We start from the raw sequence: 11,993 nt of genomic DNA on the forward strand, positions 1-11,993 counted from the left end.
TTGCCTAAACTGTTACTGTTATCTGCTGGCTATTCAAATGTCATCAACGACTGAACTATATACTGGATTTTTAAACAGAGGTGAGTTTAATTCAACATGAAAAATGTAGGGGTTTATTGTGGAAGTGATTATATTATTCGAAAAACAGATATATGTAAATCCCTGCCTAATGATATACATAAAACGAGCTGTGTTTGCACAGGATTGGAAAGTTTGTGTCACAGCGAGCATGTCATCTTTAAATCATTAGAGACACGTATTTCATCGCAGAATCGCATGCATTACGCATGTTACGATATGACTCGTCTCGCGAGAGTTAATTTTGAAAATTTTATTAGTTTGACATTTTAAAATTTAAATGACTTGTCTAGAGTATAGACTTGTCATGTCATGCTCAATGCATTGTTGAAATTTTTATAAAATTTTTGGCATGTAGAATATTTAATTAAAGCTATATTGATTATCATTTGCTACTTATATTTTGGTTAGTTTATATTCTAAATTTAGATTATAATGCTCGTCAAGTTCGTACTTTATTTGGCCTTTTTACTTTTTTTTTGGATTCGAGTGTCACTGATGATTCTTTTGTAGACGAAACGGGCGTCTGGCGTAAATACAAAGTTTAATCCTGGTATCTATGACGAGTTTATTTACAACCACTGGGTCGATGCCACTGCTGGTGGATTTTTAATTCCCTGAGGGCATCACCAGCTCAGTAGTCAGCACATCTGTGCTGACATGAACTATCATTGATACGGTCATATATCTAAATTAATTGTTTACAACACTTTTGAATTTTTGATGAGTCTTTTGTAGACGAAACGCGCGTCTGGCGTAAATACAAAATTTAATTCTGGTATCTATGATGAGTTTATTTATTATAAATATGAAAATATGCCTAAAACACTTATCAAAGGAACGAGATATAAATAGTGACTGTCTTGACAGAATTCAACGAACGAGACTAATAATCCGATAAACTTTCCCTACATGCTCTCTTTTACTTGTAATTGATTCCATATTTTATTTCCAAATAAATTAACATTATAATTATTTCAAACAATTAAATAAATATTTTAGGTCATGAATTTTATATAATAATTATTTATTTATATCACGAAATTGATTTACTAATTTGTCGTTATTTACTGATCAATACAAAGTATTTAAAATATATGTAGATATCTTTATTCGCATAATGTATGTTTAGTTTTACCGCATGTTGCATATACTTGCATAACTTGAAACACACCTTTATGTTAAACCCTGGGTAATGGACTAGCATTTGAAGTATAACTTAAACAGTTTTATTTCTATCTTTTTTTCAAATCAAAAAGATAAAGATTAGTAATAGTAATATGAAATATCCTTTTTCATTTACTCATTACCACTATTATAACTGTTTTTTTTCTCTCAATCTTTTGACTTCATTATATATAGGACAAAATGAAATAGATCTTGTATATTTTAAAGGATACTGAATAGACATACATTGTACAAGCATAGCGCATCTTAATGTTCTTACTGTAATTAATTTACATGTTATTTTTTGGAAATATATAATTGCAAAGAAAAAGTATAGATTTATTAACATTTAAATAAAGGCAACAGTAGTATACCGATGTTCAAAACTCATAAATCGATAGAAAAAACAAACCCGTGTCACAAACCAAAACCGAGGGAAACGCATTAAATATAAGAGGGGAATGACGACACAACATTCAAATGTAACACACACAGAAACGAACTAAGCATTAGACAAAATCCGATGAGAATAACAAATATAACATCAAAACTAAATAAATTAATTTGGGATAGAAAAGTACCGTGACACGTCTAACAGTAATGTGAATTAACACTCAAATATAAGAGGAAACAAACGACACAAAAGAAACACAACGTTAAAATGTAACACACACAGAAACGAACTATAATATAACAATGACCATATTCCTGACTTGGTACAGGACATTTAAAAAAAAATGGTGGGTTGAACCTGGTTTTGTGGCATACCAAACCTCCCGCTTTAATGGCCATGTTAAATATAACATTAAAATGACAACACAACACAGCATTACAGGACTACAATGCAAATAAATAAGAGAACATATTTGACAAAGAAACACGAAAAATAGCTAACAAAAAACAGACGTTTGAGACATAATTTGATCCAGTCAAATATCATTTCTTTATCATTTCTCATTTCAAACAGGGGAAATTCCATAAAGGAAAAACGAAATCTACCAAAGGCACATTTAAAACTCATATATCGAAAATAAACTTACAACGCCATGGCAACAAAGGAAAAAGACAAACAGACAAACAACAGTAAAAAAAAAAAGAAAAAAAAGACTGAGCAACACGAACCCCACAGTTATTTCGTGTACTTCTGTAGGGTATTTATGTATTATTGTCATTTTGTTTATTTTCTTTGGTTACATCTTCTGACATCAGACTCGGACTTCTCTTGAACTGAATTTTAATGTGCGTATTGTTATGCGTTTACTTTTCTACATTGGCTAGAGGTATAGGGGAGGGTTGAGATCTCACAAACATGTTTAACCCCGCTGCATTTGTGCGCCTGTCCCAAGTCAGGAGCCTCTGGCCTTTGTTAGTCTTGTATTATTTTAATTTTAGTTTCTTGTGTACAATTTGGAAATTAGTATGGCGTTCATTATCACTGAACTAGTATATATTTGTTTAGGGCCAGCTGAAGGACGCCTCCGGGTGCGGGAATTTTTCGCTACATTGAAGACCTGTTGGTGACCTTCTGCTGTTGTTTTTTTTCTATGGTCGGGTTGTTGTCTCTTTGGCACATTCCCCATTTCCATTCTCAATTTTATCTAGATTTAGGAGTCAATTTTACAAAAAAAAGCTTAAGTACGACTAAGACTTCTCGTAAGTAAACTGAATTATTCATGACTTAAGATAAATCTTAATCGGAAGTTTTGTTTGTGAAATCGACTCCTAATATACATGTGGAACTTTCGTTTTGTTAAAGTAAGTACACAACCGGTAATAATTATAATTTGGTAGGTCACTATATCAGTTGACGGAAAAACTGGACAACAACTGTCATATTCATAGCCAGAAATTAGTAGTGGTTTTGCTAATTAATATTCATAATATGTAAATGAGATTGTACCACGAGATAGTACTTTGAACTGGACTGGCTTGATAGGCTTGATATCATTAAAATCTTTAAAACACGGATATTATAAGTTGCCCGTCACAGAGTCCTTATTTACAATCACTTTGATATTTCCGTAAAGTTGTCAGGCGGTCAAAATCAAAACAATGAACGCGAATTTAGTGAATTTTTCGTGCTTTCGTGAGTTTATTCTTCTTGAAATAGTGACAATTTAATTTTACGTGGGAACCTAGAGTTCAACGACTACACATACAAGGTTTGGACTTGCTTATTCTTTGGAAATTCAAGTTTCATATTTCACCCCGGCAACCTGTTTTTGTAATGACCTTGTAAGACAATTTTCAACACGAAGTTTGCAAATTTGACGTTTCAGCCATTTTAGCCTGTATTTTATACTGCAATGTTAAGAGCCTCTCGCTTCGATTTTTAAAATAGCTCAGGAACCTGTATTTTTGCAACAACAGTCATTGTGTTTCGTTTAAATGGTGTATATTGTTGTGTAAATTCATTTTCTGCCCCGGCAACCTGTCTATCACTTAAATTAAAATTAAAACAGACATTTTTTTCAAAATTCCCTATCATTTTAATGCAATTTCCGTGACCCGTATCCGATTTCTTTAGTATAATATTCAAATAAGCAAAGTGGCGTTGATTTCTGGATATGTTGCTGGCTTGGTTTGGGAATTTTCATAAAATCATTATGAGTAAAACTTTGTTCCATAACTAGCTAAATCTCAAACGTGCATGACAGTATAAAATTCCGTTTTATTTGACAAAATTGTATAAGCAACCCAAACAATTCCGTTTTATTGGCAAAACTGTATGAGCAACCCCAACAAACATTATTGGTTAACGTGACAATAATTGTAATTCAGCAAGTAAAAGTTATGTAAACATACATCATACAAACAATGTATTCCCAGTCTGAAATAATAATCATTACACATTCAAGGAGTTCATTACAAAGTCGTCATTCACAGTCTGAGTAAACGATGAAACTGTACAATGCCAAAAGTAAGGCAACTGTAGTATACCGGTGTTCAATAGTCATAATTGGATAAATCATAAAATAAAGTACGGGAAGCAATCAAAAACCAAGGGAACATTAACTATAAGAGTATAATCTGTAACTTTAGATAGGAGAGTTTAAAAGAAAGGTAGGAGAGGAGGAATCAACAAATAATTATATTATTAATTTGGCATACATGTTCTCTACACACGTTTTTTTTTACAATTGTCTTAATATAAAGAACGAAATGACATTAACGAAAATAAGAATACCGTTGGTTTAGTATCAAATGTATTATTTATTTTCATCATTTTAAAATGAGGTTTTTTTTCTCCTCTCTTTTTATGTCATATAGTTACTTATTTTATCTTGTTCCATATCATTGAAACATTGCATGCTATATTCATGTAATAGTTAACTGGAGTTTGTATTTCAAGGAAACGGATTAATATAAATAAAGGCAACAGTAGATGTATCAAAACACCAAATAAAAAAATGATGCTTTGAAACACCAAAGATATAAGTTTATGACCCAGATATTTTTTACTGTAATATAGGATTTATTCCCTACAGCTGTCAGAATCATTAGAATATTTATTTCGTATGCAATAATATAAGCTATATATAGCTTGTTTCCGAATCCTATTATTATTGTGTATTTGTATGATGATATATTTATATTGATGATGAATAAATATGTTTAAACTAAATGTATTATGATTTTATTTTAATATTCGACAATCAATCAAGAATGTCTTACAGCATTTTTTACTTTCATTCATGGTTAATTGCGGCAAAACATTCACCTCTTTGAAAATTAATTAAATTAAAAAAAAAGGAATTAATATCCGTTCCAATATGATTTTAACTATTGACGAATTCTTAGGCATAGATAAAAACAAGCTAAAACAAATAACATTGATTTGTCATCTATATTTAGAAGATAACTGTAAAGTTTGCCATATGCCGTCTGCGTTTGCGCGTACGTCCCATACCATCAATTGTCAATTGATGCCATGTAAATATGTGACGTTATCCAATCAAAATGAACGTTACAAATTTGTTGCATTAGAATGTCAATTGATTAACATAGGTGTGGGACAAATACAAAGAGACACAAAATACATGTAATGCATTTGGTATAGTAAATAAACATACATACATATAAAATATAAAAAAAAAGTCTAAATTGAAAACAACGTTCAAACCTATGATTGCGTTGGATAAAAACCGCAATTTTTATACGTGTGCATGCAACACATTTCGTTTTAAAGGGTATAAATACATCACAAACAACATTTTTTAAAAGACCAAAAAGAGTGAAAAAATATATTTTAACAAAACACATTTGACTAACAGGTCGAACAACTGATGTTCTTAAACCCTACTGACTGTCAATGGCGATTGCCAAAATTAAATTGATCACAAGGTGTAACAAAATGGATCTCTATGATAACTTAATACCAAGCAGACACCAATAAACTCGCGGCAAAGATGGTAAAGCACAACATGAGGTGCTAAATATATATATCTCAAGAATTGCCTGTTTTAGGTCTAATGACCTTTTCAATTGAGGTAAAAAGTGTTAACAAAAAAACCTCGAACTCTAACTAGGGTAAATGCAAATAAGAGAAAGTCCATATAAACTGAAAAAATCAAATATTATACTTTATCGACCAACTAAACGAATGGAAAACAACTGTCATATTGCAAACATGGTACACGTATTTATCGAAGAAAATTGTTAGTTAAATCTGGTTTTATACCTAGATAAACATCCGAAATAATTAACTTGAGAAGGTGAGATATGTCTTCACATATGTGTTTACTATAATGATGATACGTTGATAAACTACAATTGTAATCGTGTAGCATGTATCAGTGTAACTATGACAACGTTAACAAATTAATAATTCTTATTACCAAAAATAGGTGGCTCTATCATGAAACTGGGTTTTCTCTTAAATCTCTTAAATTGTGAAATGCAAGATCTTTAACGATAGAGAAATATGAACGAAAGAACTTAAGGTATAATTACACAACCAAAAAAAAAAAGGAAAATATATTTTGGTTGGAATAGTTACTATAGTTAATGCAAGAACATATATATTGATAAAGTTTTAGGTATACTTTTCCTAGGTTTATGTCAATGCTAATGAAATATACATGGTAAACAAACCGTACTACGTACTTATATTTAATTATCATTTAGTACACTTTAAGTCGTTCTAATAAACGAACTGGTGCATTGAAGAACAGTGAAATTAGCCAACGGTAAAATTTGCCTGTAGGACGTTGAAGAAGAAAAAATTTAACAACATTATTTTGTCTTTTCTAACCGTGTAACCTCAAGTTTCCAAAATATTGCAAAGAAACACCAAATAAAAAAAATGATGCTTTGAAACACCAAAGATGTAAGTTAATGACCCAGATATTTGTTACTGTAATGTAGGATGTATTCCCTACAGCTGTCAAAATCATTAGAATATTTATTTCGTATGCAACCGGATGTGATGTACTATGATTTCAAATTGGTGGTATTGCACCTATAAACTTGAGTCCACTCATATAGCAATAGAAAAATTATACTGTTTAAATTATTAGAAGCATGCCAAATCGAACCTACAAATTTAAAAGTAAGAAGATATGATATGATTGCCATGAGACAACTCTCCACAAGACACCAAATGACACAGAAATAAACAGCAATAGGTCATCGTACAGACCTCGGCATGCAGCGTTGTCAGCTATAAAAGGCCCTCATGACAAATGTAAAACAAATTTTCCGCTCGAGTTTCTTTGATTCTAGGCATTGACAATAATATGTATATGTCATGTATCCGGTAACCCAATGGTTAACGATGCAATTTTCAGGGTTATATAAAATGTGCTGCATTAAATTAAGATATCACACGATGAAGAATGCACTGTGTGACAGTGAATTGCCGATGTCTGAAGATTTATTATTGTTTTTCTTGAACTTAAGACTTGCACAATTAAAAAAAAAAGATACTATGCAATACGTACTTTCAGATATATCACTCCTTTGATATTTAGGTTTTATTTATAATTCAAAGAAAATAACAAACAAAGGAAGATGATTGCAATGCCCAGTGGCGGATCCAGAACTTTTCCTAAGGGGGCCCGCTGACTGACCTAAAAGGGGGGGGGGGGGGGCGCTCCAGTCATGCTTCAATGATTCCCTATATAATCAACCAAATTTTTCCCACGAAAAGGGGGGGCGGGCCTCCAGGCCTCCCCCTCCTGGATCCGCCTATGAATGCCTCGTTTGATATATTGGAAGAGATTATTGACAACAAACATACTGCATAGACTTCGCCATAAAGAGGCAATGTTAATGACGGCTCGATTAAATGAGAGCACTGTCTGGTCCAAGCCAGTAAAACTCCATCGTTTTTTTAATCATTTAGTAACTCAGTGTAACAAGTAAGGAATTTGAAGAAAAAAATGTTTTGTTCAACAAACTGTTCTGTATCATTTATTTACTGTATTTTTATTTTCATTTTTTTATCCCTAGTATTTATACTTTCAATACTTTGTAGTGTACTTGTGTAGTATGAACAACACATCTCACAGCGGTATACCACTGTTGCATTTGTTTGTTCACCACTTATTTTATTGATTTTATATTTACGTTGTATCATAGATCAAATGTCTTCGTTCAGTGTATGTTCACTACTGTTAATACGTCTCTTGATTGAGTTATGCCATTTCAATTGATATTTTATAGTGTGTATTTCTATGTTGTGAAGTCACACTATTGCTTTAAATAAGGATACAGGTTGGTACCTATTAAAACGTTGAATTATTTGCATTTGTTTGCAACTGTCCTTAGTCAGGAATCTGATGTTCAGTAGTTGTCGTTTGTTGATGTGGTTCATAAATGTTTCTAGTTTCTAGTTTCTCGTTTTTGTATAGATTATACCGTTGGTTTTCCCACTTGAATGGTTTTACACTACTAATTTTTTGGGGCCCTTTATAGCTTGTTGTTCGGTGAGAGACAAGGCTTCGTGTTGAAGACCATTCTTTGACCTATAATGGTTTACTTTTACAAATTGTGATGGCAGGTTGTCTCATTGCACTCATACCACATCTTCTTATATCAAGTATGGCATTATATTATATGTCTTAATTTACTGTGTGCGCAATCAACTACAAAAACTCTTGTTGACATCCTTGTCAAATGTACTAGTATTTGCGTGTTTGTTAGATTTTTGTATTGTATGCATGTGATGTTTACACAGTTTGGGCTGCTAGATCCTAATTATTTTCATATTAATGTCCATTTGGGATTTTTGATTCCAATGTATCAATATAACAGAACTATAAACAATTGTCATAAAAGTGGGAGGTTTACCTAGCTATAGACCTGATTTAACACAACATTTTCTTTGCAAAAATGTATATACTAATTCATAAATACGATAAGTTTTCAAATCGGTTGGTATCGTCTTACGGTTGATTTTGTGCGCTTTATGGACTTCCTCCTTTTGGAAATAACCTTGAAGTCCGGTATTTTGTTTAATAAATTACGTATGTGTCTTCAGTTTCGGAGTTTAAAACGAATAGTTAAGGTTACTTTTTCATCATTGACAAGGAATTGAACCATATATAAGATATAAATAATGATTTTTGGGACAAAACCATGCTGTACCAAGTCAGGAATATGACAGTTGTTGTCCATTCGTTTGATGTGTTTTATCATTTGATTTTGCCATTTGATTAGGGAATTTCCGTTTTGAATTTTCCTCGAAGTTCAGTATTTTTGTTATTTTACTTTTTTCATATGCATTATTAAAGTTTGTTCTGAGAAGTTGATAATAATTCAGTTGTTTGGACTAAAAAACAGTAATCTACTTTAACTTTTGAATTAAATGTAGTTTTAACAAGTCAGGACTTAACAGTCAATCGCCTTAGTTATCTTTTGAGTATCTTAAGTACGTTCATCTGGCTTTCACCAATTGCAAGTATTCTTTTCTGCGCTATAGAATGTAATGTGTTATTATAAATACATTATAAATTTATCATAGAATTCTGAAAAGATCTGTTTTTTTACTGTTATTTGGTTAGTCGACTTTCAAAGGTACGAGTTGAAGCTTTTCTTTAATGGTATCTTTCCTTTACATTGCTTGGGGGTTTTTTTTGTAAGACTTTTTTAATGTGGATGTTCATTTGTTGCATATGTTAGAAGTTCTGCTCCAGCGGGAAAATGGGCAAAATATTAAGGATGGAGAAGAATATTGCAAAAACAAAATACACAGATCTGAGAATCATGGGGTGCTAAAATATTAGGAATAGAGAATAATGGGCAACATTCATAAAAGATAGAAATGGTTTGAAAAAATAAAGAATACAGAATTAAATGAACTTTCCCTCAAACTTATCCAGACCCATCTTAATTGTTTTTCATTTGATATCGGTTTCGATCCATGATTTTCTTTTTGATTTTTTCTTCTTCAAATAAACCCAAGCACTGATTTAAAAATCCAAAAGGAACAGAACATTTCTTACCTATATACATGATATATATTAAAAGACGGTACTTAAGTATCGTATGCAAGTTCCTACCGATATAAAATAGTTTCCATCCAGACAGCTGTTGTTTCAGTACTCAAAAAGGATAGTGCTAACTTGCACTGACTAAATCTCTATTTCATTAAATACAATCATGTTTTACCATTGATCTTAGCCTTTTCTCTCCAAACATATAATTACAATTATAGAAGTTTTTTTAAGAAGATATTTACAAACACAGCATATGAAAAATATTCACCGTCGAAAACGTGTAGATACTTTTAAAATATAGGAAATCATTAGCATGAATTAAAATATGATAAAGACTCAAATTGTCTAATTTTATGACACTTTTTAAAAAGCACATCATGTCTGTATTATAAGTATTCGTAGTGTCGAAGGTCAGGTTGTACAAGCTGTTGCACAACATGCATAATTTGAAAAGAAACAAATATTCACAAAGATTGCATAACTATAATATATATGACCTGATTTATATGCAGAATATGTAAAGATGTAACGACAGCCACTGCAATTTTTACATGTCGCTATGTCAGAATCTGACGGAAAATGTGTGATTTCAATGTTTGTGAATAAAATTTGTTTGAAAAAAAAATTGTTTTTAGACATTCAAAGCCTAGACATTTGGAAATACAATTGTTGGACCTTCTCTTTTCACTCTGACAAGGTTAATTGCACTGGCAATTTCGGTTAATCTCTTGACCTTGAGGTTAACTTTAACCACTGTATAATCATACTATATATAGAAATTATCATTACAGAAATGTACGTTTGTCAGAAACAAATTACATTTTTACTTTCAAGTTGACATTTCTCAGTTCGTCTGGCGTAAATATAAAATTTAATCCTGGTATCTATGATGAGTTTATTTTCAACAAAATAGACATTTCTCACTGCCAAGTTGATATTTCTCGGTACATTTCTCAGCTCTTACATGATATTTCTCGGTTCCAAATTGACATTTCTCATTAACAAGTTTGAACTGAGTGACAATTGTCAAGTTTAAGTTTGGGAAACTGAGAAATATTAAGTGAATGTTGGAAGTGGCAAATGTCAACTTGGAAGTGAGAATTGTCAAGTTGTAAGACTTAGTGAGTATTGTTAACTTGGAACTCTGAACTGTCAAGTTTGAAAACAGAAATATAAACAACAGAGTGTCAACGCCAGTCTTTCGTACAAGACAGACTAAGACAGGCGTAAAACATTAACCTCCAAAATCCTAACCAAGCATTCATGTAGCAAGCAACAGTAACAACAAAGGTTCGTCAACATGAACTCCAAGATGTTCTAAGGAGATTACTTATCCTATACCATACAATACAATACGTGTTACTATAGTAACATAGAACTACCAAAAGACCTAATAATTTGAACCCCTACTTGTTTCTCCCTTAACTATACACAAAGTTTGTGGCCAAATATCAACCAGCGGTTGGCCAGTTTAAAGATCAAACTATAACACAACAATTTAAATTATTGAATAATTTCGAGTGCTTGTAAATAAACAAAAAACATTTTACTTGTCAAACTTGCATTTATAGCAATTTACAAAACGCGTAAAATGCTGATATGAACTATCTATTTAGAAATAAACAATTGTGCTTGTTTGTGCAAGAGTTAAAATAGATTATTTGATAGATTTAAAGATTCTGCGTGACGACCTCTTTCCGTTTTCAAGCTTAATATGTCGTTAAGAAATTATGATAATAAAAATAACGATAGTTATCTTTCACTAAAACAAGATAACTTAAATAATTTGCAGCACGCTAGATGTTAGCAAGTGCATGTGAAAGGCTAAATATATATTATCTGGAAAAAATAATGCATGAAAAGGTTATCAATAATCAACATGTAATAAAAATTATATATTTACCTGTGAACAGGTGAGATATGTGTTTCAACTGATGACAAATGTTAGTATTGTCGATTTCACGCTGTGTATATCTTATTAAAATAAATCGATTGTTTTATTGTTAAATGGTAGAAGTACGTTTGTATATTTATATAAATATGAACGTGTCATTTGCTATGTGGTTTTATAAATCTATCCTCCGGATCAATATCAACTCGTGTATCACAACTATTGGCCATTCTTCACTTGCAGCATTTTAAACATAATCTATAATTTATAAAATCTTTGTCAACAGAATAAGTCGAAGATGTATCGAGGGGTGTACTTATCATTCAATTGCATGGAAATTTAATAACGCTTTTCAAATTTAAATGTTAAAACCTTTAAAACAATATTCTAAATTATAGATATAATTGATAAATTAT

The 11,993-nt window shown here is 31.4% G+C and overlaps 1 protein-coding gene across 1 annotated transcript in view; it reads right to left on the bottom strand.

The window, feature by feature from the left end:
• Positions 1-11,728, bottom strand: part of LOC139512221 (fap1 adhesin-like) — a 33,887-nt gene extending 22,159 nt beyond the window's left edge. The window contains exon 1 of the mRNA XM_071299663.1: positions 11,590-11,728. The gene's annotated coding sequence lies outside the window, so the exon portion shown is untranslated. The remainder of the gene's footprint in view (positions 1-11,589) is intronic.
• Between the last annotated feature and the right edge of the window lie 265 nt (positions 11,729-11,993).

Source organism: Mytilus edulis, chromosome 2 (genome assembly GCF_963676685.1).
Source record: "Mytilus edulis chromosome 2, xbMytEdul2.2, whole genome shotgun sequence".
In the NCBI taxonomy this organism is placed as follows: Eukaryota; Metazoa; Mollusca; class Bivalvia; order Mytilida; family Mytilidae; genus Mytilus; species Mytilus edulis.